This window comes from Vicugna pacos, chromosome 4, assembly GCF_048564905.1.
Source record: "Vicugna pacos chromosome 4, VicPac4, whole genome shotgun sequence".
Classification (NCBI taxonomy): domain Eukaryota; kingdom Metazoa; phylum Chordata; class Mammalia; order Artiodactyla; family Camelidae; genus Vicugna; species Vicugna pacos.
Window position 1 is genome coordinate 41,955,801 of NC_132990.1, and position 14,605 is coordinate 41,970,405.

General features: G+C 38.2%; 1 protein-coding gene across 2 annotated transcripts in view; it reads left to right on the top strand.

Annotated features, from left to right (window-relative positions):
* The window catches only part of PCSK5 (proprotein convertase subtilisin/kexin type 5), a 413,215-nt gene that overhangs the window by 123,925 nt on the left and 274,685 nt on the right, over nt 1-14,605 (top strand). The gene's annotated exons all lie outside the window — the stretch shown is intronic.

The window sequence follows — 14,605 nt, forward strand, 5'->3', positions numbered from 1 at the left end:
TACCTTTCTTTGTTGTTGTTGCTGGTTTTTTTGTTTGGTTGGTTGGTTTGGGGTTTTTTGTTTTTTTGAGGGAGTGGGGGAGGGTGGTAACTAGGTTTATTTATTTATCTATCTTAATGGAAGTAGTGGGGATTGAACCCAGGACCTCATGCATGCAAAGCTCAGGCTCTACTGCTGACCTTTCTTATCCTAACTGTCAAGAGCCTTAGAAACTCATTTAACCACATATACACTTTCCAGTTAGTACAGTAATTTTTCTGAAAGCAAATGAAATGCATATTCATTTGATAACATAGAATATCGTTAAGTAAATGGGAACTTTTTTCTTGCTTACAATCACCCAGATTTTTTCAAAAGATTAGTAGATGTTTCTAATCACTAGATCACATTAACTTTTTTTCCTTTCACTACAAAGTTTCTCCAGGATACTGCTATGATTTAGAGACTATCATTTGAATTTTTATTTACATGTTTGGAATCACAGAAGTTGCAAAGAGACATGTTTTGCCCATTTATTATGCACTATTTCTAGCCTGCAGTTTTCTTGAGGGAAACATTTCTCAACTGGTACCTGATTAAGTAAGTCAATAAGTTTAGAGAAAACCGTATGACCTAGATAATTAGACTGTACATGAGTTTTTCTTTTTTTCTTCTTTATACCATTTACAAAGAAGCCTCAAAAAAGTTACTGTGAAAAATATGCTGTTTCTTAATATTAACATCTGAGTAATTATTACAGATTAGATTCAGTGGTGGAAACATGAATATACAAATTGATGTGAATAGAATTTTCCAGAACTTTCCAAACAAAAAGAAGCCTGGTCATTACTGTGTAGATTATGTTGTTTAAAGTTATAGCTGAATTTCACATAAAGCGTTATAATTTGAGACAATGTAAGCTAATTTATTTAACCTAATTTGCAAACGCTGAAGAAGAAATTTGAAGGTTCAATATTTAAGAGGTCACTGCTGACAAATTTCAATCTCCAGTCCATTCTACTCTAGAGCAACATATATACTTTCATTCTGCAAAGTCTAAAACCACAGAGTAATAGGAAAATGAAGCTGGAGCTCACCACTTAGAAACTTCATTAGTGACTCACAAAAATGATAGGGACCTACTTAAAGTAAATGATTAGAAGTTTGAGATTAACAGGTATACAGTACTATATAAAAAATAGATAAACAACAAGGACCTACTGTATAGCACAGGAAACTATATTCAATTTCTTATAGTGAGCTGTAATGGAAAAGAATCTGAAAAAATATATGTTTATATATATAACTGAATCACTGCTATACACCTGAAACTAACCTTGTAAATTAACTACAATAAAATTAAGAATTAAAAAAAATAAAATGACATCAAAAAATAATAATTCAGTTTTATTCATGTTAAGTGGTTAAGGGATATATAAAACTATAATAAATGTGACACTTTATCTTTTTTTTTTTTTCAATTCTCCCTGCAGCCCTTAGATGTGAAGAATTAAAAAAAGGCTCAGACAGGTCGAGCAGACAAGGGTTAAACAGGTAGTACGTGATGGAGAAGTTAGGAAGCAAAGACTCGAACGCAGGTGGTTTGTTTATAAGCTCTTGCTCTGTGTCTTACTCTGCTTATACACAAGTCCAGAGGTCTTATGGTAATTAAAAAGAAAATGATCCAGGCTACAGCTTGTGGTAGAGCCCATGCTTAGCATGCACGAGGTACTGGGTTCAATCACCAGTACCTCCATTTGAAAAAAAGGGAAAATGGTCCAAGTACTTTTCATTTAAGTGAGTTATAACTAGAGATAACTGGTTTCAATAACAGTGACTTTGAGAGAATGAAAGACTGAATTATTGGCCAAAATACTTGGAGAGTACAGAGCACTGAGCTGACCTTTGACATCTTATCATAAGAGAAAAGAAGGCTGGAGAATGCATGCCAGTCTGCTACTTCAGAACAGTAAGGCTATAATTCACAGCTAGGCTGGGTTCAAAGACCTTTTCCATCCATCTTATACTCAATCTGTGTCTTATCATTATGAAATTAGATTCTAACTAGTATGTTTATAGTGCAATTCTCTTGTGACACTGGCTTCTTAAGCTACAATGTTTTTTTAAATTTTTTTAAATTTTACACAATTTTTAAAGGTTATACTCCATTTAGTTATTAAAAAATATTGGCTATATTCCCTGTGTTGTACAGTACATCCTTGTAGCCCATCTTACACCCAGTAGCTTGTACCTCCCGCTCCCACCCCTACGTCACCCTTCCGAGCACTTTATCTTGAATAAGACCTGAAGTTTGCTTATGGAAGTGTGTGCCCATTGCAACTACTTCTACTCATATTCCTGCCACTCTGTGTGCAAGAGAAAAAGGGTAAGAAAAAAAGAGATAAAGATGAAAAATTTTTAGAACAGAGACTAGAGAAGAAAATAACAAAAACAGGCTGGAAGGAAAGGGCAATTAAGCAGAGTGAAGGATCTACCCCTCTAACCAGCCAGGATGGCCTTTGGAAGCGTGGCAGCTTGCAGGCTATTATGAAGGGAAGGAGGGTTATCTGAGGTGAAAGGGGGATTAGCAGCACCAGGTGTGGACAAGGGTAGACCACTGTGCTCCTGAGGTATGTGGCTCTGTGTGTTTTGTGTATTCCTGCAGTGTTCAGTGCAACTAGGTGCATTTTCTACATTCACCTAGAGTTTCTGAGACAAAATTGTGCAGAAACAAATTTCATGTAATACTCAAATCATTCTCTAAAATATCAATGATATTAGAAGAAATTTGTGTTTTCAAGGCAAGCATGAACTGATTGTACCATATCCATTGGCTACATGTATCCCATCAACATTTATGCGTACAGAAAAGAGAACAAGAAAGCTACAGGAAAGTCTAGATCATGTTAACACTCAAAGTATCCTTGTGCGGGATGTTAAGGGACGAGAGGGGCTATAGGTAGAAACTGAAAGCATTGTGCCCTGTAGCCAGTTGTGTCTGAATCTACATGTGGTGATTTTTACATTGAAACTCAGTGGCAATGTGACTGTTCTCCAAGGGTGTGTCTGACCTGCGACTCACAGGGCTGACCACAAAGGCTGGGTGTGAAGACACTTCTTTGAGCATTGGCTTTGATGGCTCTCTATAGGCTGCCTTTTAAAAACTGTATCCTTCATGAAGATTCCTTTCAGACTTGGTTACTCCTCAAGACCTTTGTACAGGAAGAATCGCCACTGTCCTGCTCACTCTGGGGTATTCTAGTGTGTCCTGTTGTGACCCATTCTGAATATCATTCGTGGTTCATTGAGGGCAGTGTGGCTTTGCGTGTTGGAGGACACGGGCATTATTCTGGATGTGTGCTTAGGTTTGTGGCCTTGACTCTGTGGCGTTTTTAGAGGTACAGTACACCACCAGCACTCGCTACCTCTGTTTTATGAAACTCATCCAGCACCCGGGGCATCAGATGTCCCTCTATCTCCTGTCAGTACTGCTGCCCAGTGTTCTCTTGGCCAACCGCAAGCATGTGTTCAGGCATTTAGAGTTACAATATCTTCTCTGCTTGTTAGATCATAATTGTAAATATGATTGATGGCTCTGTCTTTAAGCGTGCATCCATAGGTAATTTCTGTTTCAGTAGAGGTCATTTGGCGTCGGGAAGTAGAGTGGGTTTGTAGTTTAGAAAAGTCGACTTTTAGGCTTGATCCTCCTTAATTAGCTTTATGGTCTTTAGGCCTAACTACTCTGAGCTTTAGTACTTTTTAAATCCCTAAAATGGGCATAGAATTACTTCCGAAGATTAGCAATAAAATATGTAAAACACTAAGCATAGGGCTGACTGCATAATTGGTGCTAGGTAATTATAGCTATTACTATAACTGTGTGTTCTATTCCTATGTCCATTTCTTGATAATCAGTTAAAAATTACAGTTATACTCTTACAATTATCTCAAAACATATGTTCATGCAAACATTTCAAATTTCAGTGAAGACTTGGAAGTCTTTGTTTATTTCCAAGGCTAGGGGTTCCGGTAGGGTTTTCTGCTTTAGGGGCTGGGAACAGTGACTCATTTGGGCTACAGTACATCTGCTTCTCTTTAATTTCCATGCCCCATCTTCCTTGGTGGAGCACGAGTCCTTGAATTGGAAGTAAGCTAGTGAAGGGGAGGAATTCCTGAACATTGCCAGAATGAAGATGTCGGGGCATCTACTGAACAGGGACCTCCTCACTGTACAATCAGAGCAGTCGGCTTCAGAGCACCTTTGAAATTATTTCATACTTAACTGTGTTTGTTCGTTCATTCAACAGCTACTCCTTGACGCTACTTTGTGAATGGCTCTGTGCTAAATGCTTGGGGGGGGGATATAATGATGAAAAAATATAGGCTACTAAGTAAGGGGATGAATTAGGAGGTGACTTAGTAAGAAGCTGTGTAAGCTGAAGGGTGTTGAGTCCTATTGATGCCCTTTGTAACCAGAGGTATGGAACCTGAGGATGTGGAGGGCCGCCTGTACCATTTAATATAAAGGACTTGAGCACCTGCAGAGTGCAGAGGGGTCCTGGAACCAATGCCCTGCAGAGGTACTAAGAAAGAATACACCCTCAAAACTTTATGCAAATCGTACCTCTTATGCAAATCAGACCTGATTACATTTTAGTGCTAAAGCCTTGGGGTGAAGGCAATCACCTCTGAAGTTAGAAAATTATAGTGAAAAAAAAAATCCCTTTCTTACCACTTTTTCAAGTCCCGAAATGGTGGTGTGTCAACCCCAGATAACAGCTGCTAAAGAAATAGCACTGCTAGAGGAGACCGTAAAACCTGTTCTCCCGTCCCGCTTGGCCACCATTCATACTAACCTTCAGAATAAAGCTGGCTGCGTTGTTCTAGGCTTAAAATAGAAAATGCCTCCCTATAAATGAAACAGTCTCCTGGCATTTCATAGCACTGCTCCCATTTCTGATAAATGAATTATTGATGTCTGAGTTAGATTTCCCCTTCCCTGGGTTGTGGATTGCTTCTCTTTAAATGTTCCCTCTGTTTAAGAGTCATAGCAACATATTTAGTGGGAGATGAGAGCACGCGTTTTTATCTTGAATGTGTGAGATGTAGGCCCAGAATCTAATTCCCGTTTAAAATAAACCAACCCATAGGTTGAAGTCTTATTTTCCAAAAGGAATGGATTTTTCGTTTTTGTTTCTTATCTCTGTTTCTGGGAAGATTTAACCAGAGTGGATGGAAGGACGCTTCTTCTGGTCTCGTGTCTCCTTTCACACATCGTTTAGAATATCGCCATGTTGCAGAACCAAAGTGCGTGTGGCCTTTTCTTTCTTATTCCTACAGATGAGGGCGCTTGTCAGGAGGTAGTGTTCCAAAGCAAAGCCGATGTATGTAGTCAGGGTTGTCTATCTAGACAGAAAATATTTTAACACAGTGCTAGAGAGAAAAGCACACTTTAGATCTACAACCTTAACAGGTAGAAGCATTATTTTTTCCTACCCAGGATTTAGCCAAACATGTTCAGATAAAGTTATCCTATCGCTAAGCAGTTCAAACAAAGCCTGCAAAGAGAAGTGGGGCCATGATCAGAGGCTGATTTGTTTTTTTCCAAATACTTTTGAAATGTTTCCCCTAATCCTTTGGCAAAATAACATTACAGTATACTATATAGTAGTTACTCGACCAATGATTATCAAATGAATTGTGTAATACTGACTGCAAACGTACAGACTAGAGGTCAAACGTATATAAAGCAGACAGTTGCAAAAAATACCTGACACTTTTCACATGCAGCCATAGATTTTATGTCCATGAAAAGAACCTGTAGTAAATAGTGTAGAAACCTTGTTTCTATCATATGGGTTCATGATGAAATGTGTTGAAGTAAGTAACCTTTTGGACCACTTCTAGGTTCTGGGAAGTAGTCTGGGTCTGGGGCCTCACAGAAAGCTGATTAATAACAGGAAAATCAGAGCAGAAGCCAGCCATCCCCTTCCCTTCCCTCACCAGCCCTGAGCCACAAGTCCTGACAGTCCTCATCAGCTAAGTCTTAGTCTTTAATAGCTCTCCAGGGACTCACACACGCCCTCTGCATCCATCCATCCATCCGTCCATCCACACTAGCCTTCTGTTAGTCTATCCCCTTCTCTCACCTGCATCCTTGGAAAATCTCCTGGATGGTTTCTCTGCCTCCAGTCTCACCCCAATCCTGCCGCCCAAGTGATATTTTAGAACAAAAATAAGAATATTAAAATCCTTTAATGTCTTAACATTTTGATAAAAATACCAGACCCTTCATGACCCCACTCTTCCCTCATTATTAGCTCTACTCTGCTCTGGGTGTCCACTCCTCCCCCCACTTTATCTGTCAACCCTGCGGGACTCGCAGGATGCGCCACGATCGTTCAGCCTTCCACCATCTCTACCTGCCTAATTCCTCCTTTCCCTTCAACTCAGGTCATTTCCCTTGTGAAGCCTCTTCTCCTCCCCCTCATCCGAGCTGGATGTCCTCCAGTGAGTTTTCACAGCATCTGCATACTGACTTCTTTGAAAGACCTTCCCTGTTGTAAGTGGGGGTCACGTGCGCCAAGGTAGGGAATAGAGAGGCAAGAACAGATGCTGAGAAGATGACTTCTGGTTTAGTTTGGGATATAAAATGTCTGTTGGGTCTTACAAAATTTACTAGAGTATTGATCTTGATTGGCTCATCTAGAGGGATTAGCAAAATGTGTCCCAAAGTAGTAACTATTAAACATTCATAGTTTACATATAAACTTTATAACTAACATTATATTATTATATGTAATGGACCTTTGTGCTGGATAGCTTTTTTTTGACCGTCTACCCTGCTCTGTAGCCCAGAAAGCTGATGACCTCTGAGGACTGCATTAAGGGACTCCCTTGTCCTCTGACTTCCCATTGGGTTTGGCCAGTGGAGCAGTGAGGCAGGACATCAGTGGGATGCAGAAGAGTGAAGAAAGGATATTTACTCTCTGCTCCCTCCTTGCTGGGCCATTGGGAGTTAGCTGTGCCCTAGAAGATCATAACTCCTGTTAAGTGGCCCTGGGGCTGACCTCCTAAGAGCCGCCTTTTGTGGGTTCAATAATCCCTTCTTCCTCGAGTCTCCTTAGATCCCACGTTTTCCCAGTGCTGCTAGACCAGAACACTGCACTCTTCCCTGCTGGTCTCCCCAAACCCTGTCTGCTTCTCTGTATAAGTCCCTTGAATACATTTTTAATGATAAGATATAAATCCCTTGAATAAATTTTTATACCCAGTATAAAAGAGCCCAGACACCTCTAAGAAAGGAAACAAATATGTTCATAGGAATTGTCTTAATGGCTGTTTACTTACTCTTTAATGAGAGCTGAATGCATAGAGAAAATGGTTATCTAACCTCACATTCCTAGATACCTGTCACCTGAAGTGTAAGTATTCATGTTGATAAAACACTGTATTAATTATTCTAGGGCTCAGAGTCGTGATAATGTGGTCTTCAGACCCTTTGTGCTTCCCTTTGTCAGTTTCAGTGTGTCCTCCTCAAGCACTTGGGGACATAGTCTCTTGGGGCTCACAGTAACACTTCTGGTAAAGGGTCTGATGGATGCTGCAGGTTACAATGAGGTTCGGGTTTAATTTATGCTAACCCAGTGCACTATTGGCATGAATAATTGATAGTTGTTTCAATTTAAATTTCTTATTTAAAAAACAAACTCACAAATTCCCGAGGCCTCTAAAGCAGATGGAAATTGCAGTAAGGGGAAGAGATAAGTATCCTTTTTAAATAATGGATTGCGCATCCGAGCAGAGTTTCCAGACAGGTGTCTTTATTTATCTTTCTTTTTCACTCTTCTCCTCTAACCTCCACCTTGGATCTTTCTATTCGCTCTTGTTTCCTTATATCCAGAAATATTAAAATTGAGAGCACACAGACCTTGAGAGGTCAGTGCTAGCAGTGTATTACTTGTGTTATTACAGAGCAGTAGAGAAGGCATCCAAGACCTTTCAGATGTGATCAGCCACTGAACAGGAAGGCAAACTGAGGAGGAAAGACCACTTGTTTTATTTATCTCACTCCCTGTCGAGATACCAGAAGAAGAACATGCTGAAAATATAATCAAACTGGTTGATGGTTTATTTTAAAATTAACAAGATATTATTTAAATATTGGTTGCCTTCCTGTTCAAATCAAATGCCTTCTAAGTTAAGGGAGTGAAGTTACAAGTTTATTTTTCACTAGTTACCGGAGATATGATAATTTTTGTTTTAGCAATTCAGTTAATTACAGTAGAAACCTATTGTTCCAGTGCACTTAAGATAAATGTGTGTGTATGTAATCTCCACAGTAGGTATCCATATCAATCACAATCCTTTATTTAAGTAGAAAGGTAGAAAATACATCTTTCAGATCAGGACATATTTGATTAGTTCTCATCTCATAAAATAGGTCACCAAAGGAGACAAGGTGATGGAGTGAAAAATGTCCCAGCCTGTTGTTCACCAAATCTGTGGCCTTGAAGGAGCATTTTAATCAAACCCTCCCCCTGCCATATCAGTATCTCTAGGACCCTGTTTGACTTAAAACAATCAACCAGAAAAATCTGGAAATCTATGGGGTTGCTGCTTGGCTACATTTGAATGCCATGTCAGCTACTGCTTTAACGTCGGTATGTTGTCTCATTTACTGGTCACAACAACCTACAATTGGAGAGACAGCCTGAAGAGATAAAATCAAGTGTCTAAATGTCACCGAGCGGCAGAGTCACCATTTGAGCTCATTTGTTCCCACACCATCCATTCACCTGCATAGTTAATTAACCTGTGGTCAAGTAGATGAGAAATTAATTCCTGTGTCGGGCACATGCTTCAGTAAGTTTACTACCTTGGAAGAACTGCAATTAACAGAATGCTGTACCATTGTGTTCAGTAAATACCCAACAGCCTGGCTCGACCAAGTCCTGTACTCAGCGGCCTGTTTCTCCAGAGAGAGGGGATTGGTCCACACAGGTTGCCAGCACCTCATGTACATGTGACCGAGTAAAAAAGATTCTTTCTTACAGAAAATGATTATGTAGATTTGACTTCACAGTGGTATTTGTTCTGTGGAGATCAATGAAGGCCACCCAAATGATACTAGAAACTATTTATTCAGAGCTTGCTCTAGCAAGGGAGTCAGCTACTATCATTTGAAGAGGCAGACACATGACTGGGAAAGCTTATAGCTGAAAAAAGGAAGGCTTCAGGTATGGTCTGATCAGAGGGTATCATGGCAGAAACTAGAGCTTGGATCTCTGTTCACAAACAATTCTTCTAGTACATATTAAAAGCTTTAAAAAAAACTGAGTATCAGGTGGTCATAATGTTAATGTAAATAAATGTTTTGGGAAACTATATAGATGTTTTTATTATTAAGGGTGATTATAATTAAGTAATAAGGTAAAGTTTCAGTCGAATTCTTAGATGGCAGGGAGTTAGTTTTCTTTACATGGAGATATGGACTGTGTGAAAGTTGGAATCATATGATCTAAGAGATGCTTTCCCAAAGTTTTGCACTTGAGTGTCAGTCCTGGAGAGCTCTGGAAATGTGGGCTGTGAAAGAATATCTGTAGGAGGAAGAGACTGAGACCAAGGAGAACCTGTAGGAATCAGAAATCTTCTGCCCTCAGAAGGGTGTAGAGTCTTGAGGATGTGTCCTGCTTTGAGGAACTGTGGTGAATTATCTTGCCTACAGAACGTCTAACTTTTGAAGGAATTGGAGAAGAGCAGTTGACTCCTGGTAATTTTCCAGCCAGCAGATTCCCTTGAATCCCTTTTCCTGCCGCACACGCTCATCACAGCTGCCATCTCGTGAATTTTAGAAAAGACTGACCTTTGCTAAGACGGTTTACCTCTTCCTATTTTTAGATATCCTTACACCATCTGCATATAATTTACATATGCATTTGAATTTGCATGAATTGCAGATAAAATACCTGTGATGATGTCCTAGGCTGAGAATAGCTGACTACCAAAGATTTTGTATGACCTTTTTGCTCTTGATGGATTTTCCCTCTTTCTCAGGTTGATTCTCACAGGATCACACCACCTCTCACACCTGTCCCAATTACCAAATATAGACTTTTTATTTTCTCCCCAACCCTCCAGCATCTCCCCACTCCCCGTATCAGGTTGTCTCAGATCCCTTGCTTTTTCCACCATCCAGATACCTTGATGTTCCCATAGGCTCTAGCGTTGTGTTGTCATCGAGCAGAGAAGAAGCACACATCTGTCTCTAGGAATTGCCTGGTCTGGGCATCAGTTTACATAGTTTGTACTGGGTAATCTGACTAGAACTTGAGTGATTCAGCTGCTTTAACTGTGACTTGTTAATTTTATTGGATACCTAACTCTTTCATAAAATGTGTTTACTTCCTTCCTAAAGGAATGATAGATCCCTTTAATGCTTTTCAAAGGAGTGAGAAATGTTTGAAACAAAATCACTCAATTGTTTTTTTCTCTCTCTTATCCACCCGCATAAGAAGCATTGGAGGAAGTTGAGTAATGGAGCATCTGAGAAGGAACTGAGGTTTGAAAATTGAAAAGATCAAAGAATTAGGGGGGTTATTTGGTTGAAATTTAATTCAGATGGAGGCAAAAGGGGTCCCCAAAGTGAAAGACAGTCTCAGAAGCAGCTCGACTACCAACCATGCATTTGCCTTATCATCCACACTTTGAAACATACCATCTCTGGAACAGTAGAGGCCTTGGTTATTGTGACTGGTTTTTCCTAAGCCAGCCACTATAGCTTAATTCCTCAATTGGTTGAATTTGTATCAACTTGTTCAGCCTTTACAGGGAGTAATACTAGTGGAACCACATCCCACAATATGGAGCTATAGGAATAAGACCCATTTCACTGGTGTGCTTGTAGGAATGTTCATTCATATTTGTTGAAATCTTTGTACTTCAAACGTGATATGGAAAGTTATTCAAGTGTGCCATTACAAATTGTATGGACATTCTTTCTTTCATATTTTATGATCATATGTACTATTTTTATATCAGTTGATTCCATTTATCATCATCCCATTTTCTCATTGTGTTTCTATGAGCTTCTGTTAGAATCCCCATTGTAAAACCTATTTCAACTATAAGCTATACTAACTCTTGTTTAATTCATCCTGATTGGAACAAAATACCCACAATGTCTTCATATCTCTTATGTTTTTTTCCTTGTCAATTTTTAGGGAGATGTTTCTTCTTATGCTAAGAAAGTAAACTTTGTTAGTAATGGTACTCATATATTAGGTTCAAATTTTTTAAATTTATTTAAAATTTTTTTATTGAAGTATAGTCAGTTACAATGTATCAATTTCTGGTGTACAGCACAATGTCTCAGTCATAAGAGACATATATACATATATTCATTTTCATATTCTTTTTCATTAAAGGTTAGTACAAGATATTGAACATAGTTCCCTGTACTATACAGAAGAAACTTTTTTAAAATCTATTTTTATATATAGTGACTAACATTTTCAAATCTCAAACTCCCAGATTATCCCTTCCCACCCCTTTTCCCTGATAACTGTAAGATCGTTTACTATGTCTGTGAGTCTGTTTCTGTTTTATAGATGAGTTTATAGTGTCCTTTTTTTCACTTTTTTTGGGGGGGTCTACATATGAGTGATATCATAGGGTATTTTTCTTTCTCTTTCTGGCTTATTTCACTTTGCATGACCATCTCTAGTTCTATCCAAGTTGCTGCAGATGGCATTATTTTATTCTTTTTTATGGCTAAGTAGTATTCCATTGTATAAATATACCACAGCTTCTTTACCCAGTCATCTGTCTGCAGACATTTAGGTTGTTTCCATGTCTTGGCTATTGCATATAGTACTGTTATGAACATTGTAGTGCATGTATCTTTTCAAATTAGAATTCCCTCTGGATATATACCTAAAAGTGGGATTGCTGGATCATATGGTAAGTCTGTTTTTAGTTTCTTGAGGAATCTTCATATTGTTTTCTATAATGGCTGCACTAAACTACATTCCTACCAGCAGTGTAGGAGGGTTCCCTTTTCTCCACACCCTCTCCAGCATTTATCGTTCACGGACTTTTGAATGATGGCCATTCTGACTGGTGTGAGGTGATACCTCATTGCAGGTTTGATTTACATTTCTCTGATAATTAGTGATACTGAGCATTTTTTTCATGTGCTCATTGATCATTCGTATGTCTTCATTGGAGAATTGCTTGTTTAGGTCCTCTGCCCATTTTTGGATTGGGTTGGGTTTTTTTGTTTTGTTTTTGTTATTAAGTTGTATGTACTGTTTGTATATTCTGGAAATTAAGCCTTTGTCAGTTGCATCATTTGCAAATCTTTTCTCCCATCCCTTAGGTTGTCGTTTTGTTTTGCTTATGGTTTCCTTTGCTGTGCAAAACTTTTTAAGTTTAATTAGGTCCAATTTGGTTTTTTTTGCTCTTATTTCTGTTGCCTTGGTACAGTGCCCTAGGAGAACATGCTAAGATTTATGTCAGAGAATGTTTTGCCTATGTTTTCTTCTAGATTTATCATGTCTTGTCTTATATTTAAGTCTTTAAGTCATTTTGAGTTTATTTTTGTTCAAGGTGTGAGGGAGTGTTCCAACTTCATTGATTTACATGCTGCTGTCCAGTTTTCCCAACACCACTTGCTGAAGAGACTGTCTTTTCTCCATTGTATATTCTTGCCTCCATTGTCGAAGATTAATTGACCATAATTGTATGGGTTTATTTCTGGGCTCTCTATTCTGTTCCATTGATCCATATGTCTTTTTCTATGCCAATACCACACTGTTTTGATTACTGTAGCTCTGTAGTATTGTCTGAAGTCTAGGGGTGGCTTTCCTCCAGCTTCGTTCTTTTTCTTCAATATTGCTTTGGCAATTCTGGGTCTTGTGTGATTCCATATAAATTTTAGGATCGTTTGTTCTAGTTCTGTGAAAAATGTCCTGATTATTTGATAGGGATTGCATTAAATCTGTAGGCTGCCTTAGGCAGTATGGCTGTTTTAATGATACTGATTTTTCCAATCCAAGAGTATGGGATATCTTTCCATTTCTGTAAATCATCATTAATTTTCTTAACTAGTGTTTTGTAGTTGTCCATGTATAAGTCTTTCACCTCCTTGGTCAGATTTATTACTAAGTATTTCATTGTTTTGGATGAAATTTTAAAAGGGATTGTTTCTTTACTTTCTTTTCCTGCTAATTCTTTGTTAGTGTAAAGAAATGCAAGATTTTTGTATGTTAATCTTGTATCCTGCTACCTTGCTGAATTCTTTTATCAGCTCTAGTAGTTTTTGTGTGGAGCTTTTAGTGTTTTCTATATATAGTATGATGTCATCCACATACAGTGACAATTTTACCTCTTCTCTTCCAATTTGGATCCCTTTTATTTCTTTTTCTTTACTGATTGCTGTGACTAGGACTTCCAAGACTGTTGAATAGAAGTGGTGAGAGTGGGCATCCTCATTTTGTTCCAGATTTCAGTGAGAAGGCTTTCAGTTTTTCACCATTGAGTGTTACGCTGGCTGTGGGTTTGTCATAAATAGCTTTTATTATGTTGAGATACGTTCCCTCTATACCCACTTTGGTAAGAGTTTTTTTTTTTTATCATAAATGAGTGTTGAATTTTATCAAATGCTTTTTCTATATCTGTTGAGATAATCATGTGATTTTTGTCCTTTCTTTTGTTGATGTGGTGTACCACATTAATTGATTACATATGTTGAACCATCCTTGTATCCCTGTGATGACTCCAACTTGATCATGATATATGATCTTTTTTATGTGTTGTTGGATTCTGTTTGCTAATAATTTTTTGAGGATTTTTTGCATCTATGTTCATCAGTGATATTGGCCTTTATGTTTCTTTTTTGGTAGTGTCTTTTTCTGATTTTGGTATCAGTGATGGTGGCTTCATAGAATGAGAGTACTCCCTCCTTTTCAGTCTTTGGGAAGAGTTTGAGAGCGACTGGTATGAATTCTTCTGTGTATGTTTGGTGGAATTCTCCAGTGAAGCCATCTGGTCCTGGATTTTTGTTTGCAGGGATGTTTTTTATTGCTAATTCTATTTCATTTCTAGTGATTGGTCTGTTTCTTCTTGATTCAGTCTTAGACTGTATGTTTGCAGAAACTTGCCCATTTCTTCTAGGTTGTCCAGTTTGTTTCCATATAATTGTTCATAGTATTTTCATGGTTTTTTGTGTTTCTTTGGTATTGGTTGTAACACATTTTTTAAATAAGATTTATAGGTTTCTGAAATCTATATGAATCTAACATACATAGATTTCCCACATGTGTATTTGGGGTTAAACAGGAAAGTGTGAATGGGGGAGGAAGGCCCAAGTAATTGTTAGGTGAGTTGTTTAATAAAGTTGAATGATCTTTTATACACTGAGAAGATGTTCTGAGCAATACCCTATGAAAGCATGCCTGTACTGCCTGTACATGGACAAACACTACGTATTGTTCATACTTGAAAAATCATTTGCTATGTCATTATAATAATTTTTGAAATTCAGTATACATGAGCTGCTTATTTGGTTTTCCTGCGAGTAGTTCTATAGCTTTTAAGGAGCTTCGTACATAATTTGGGCAGGGGA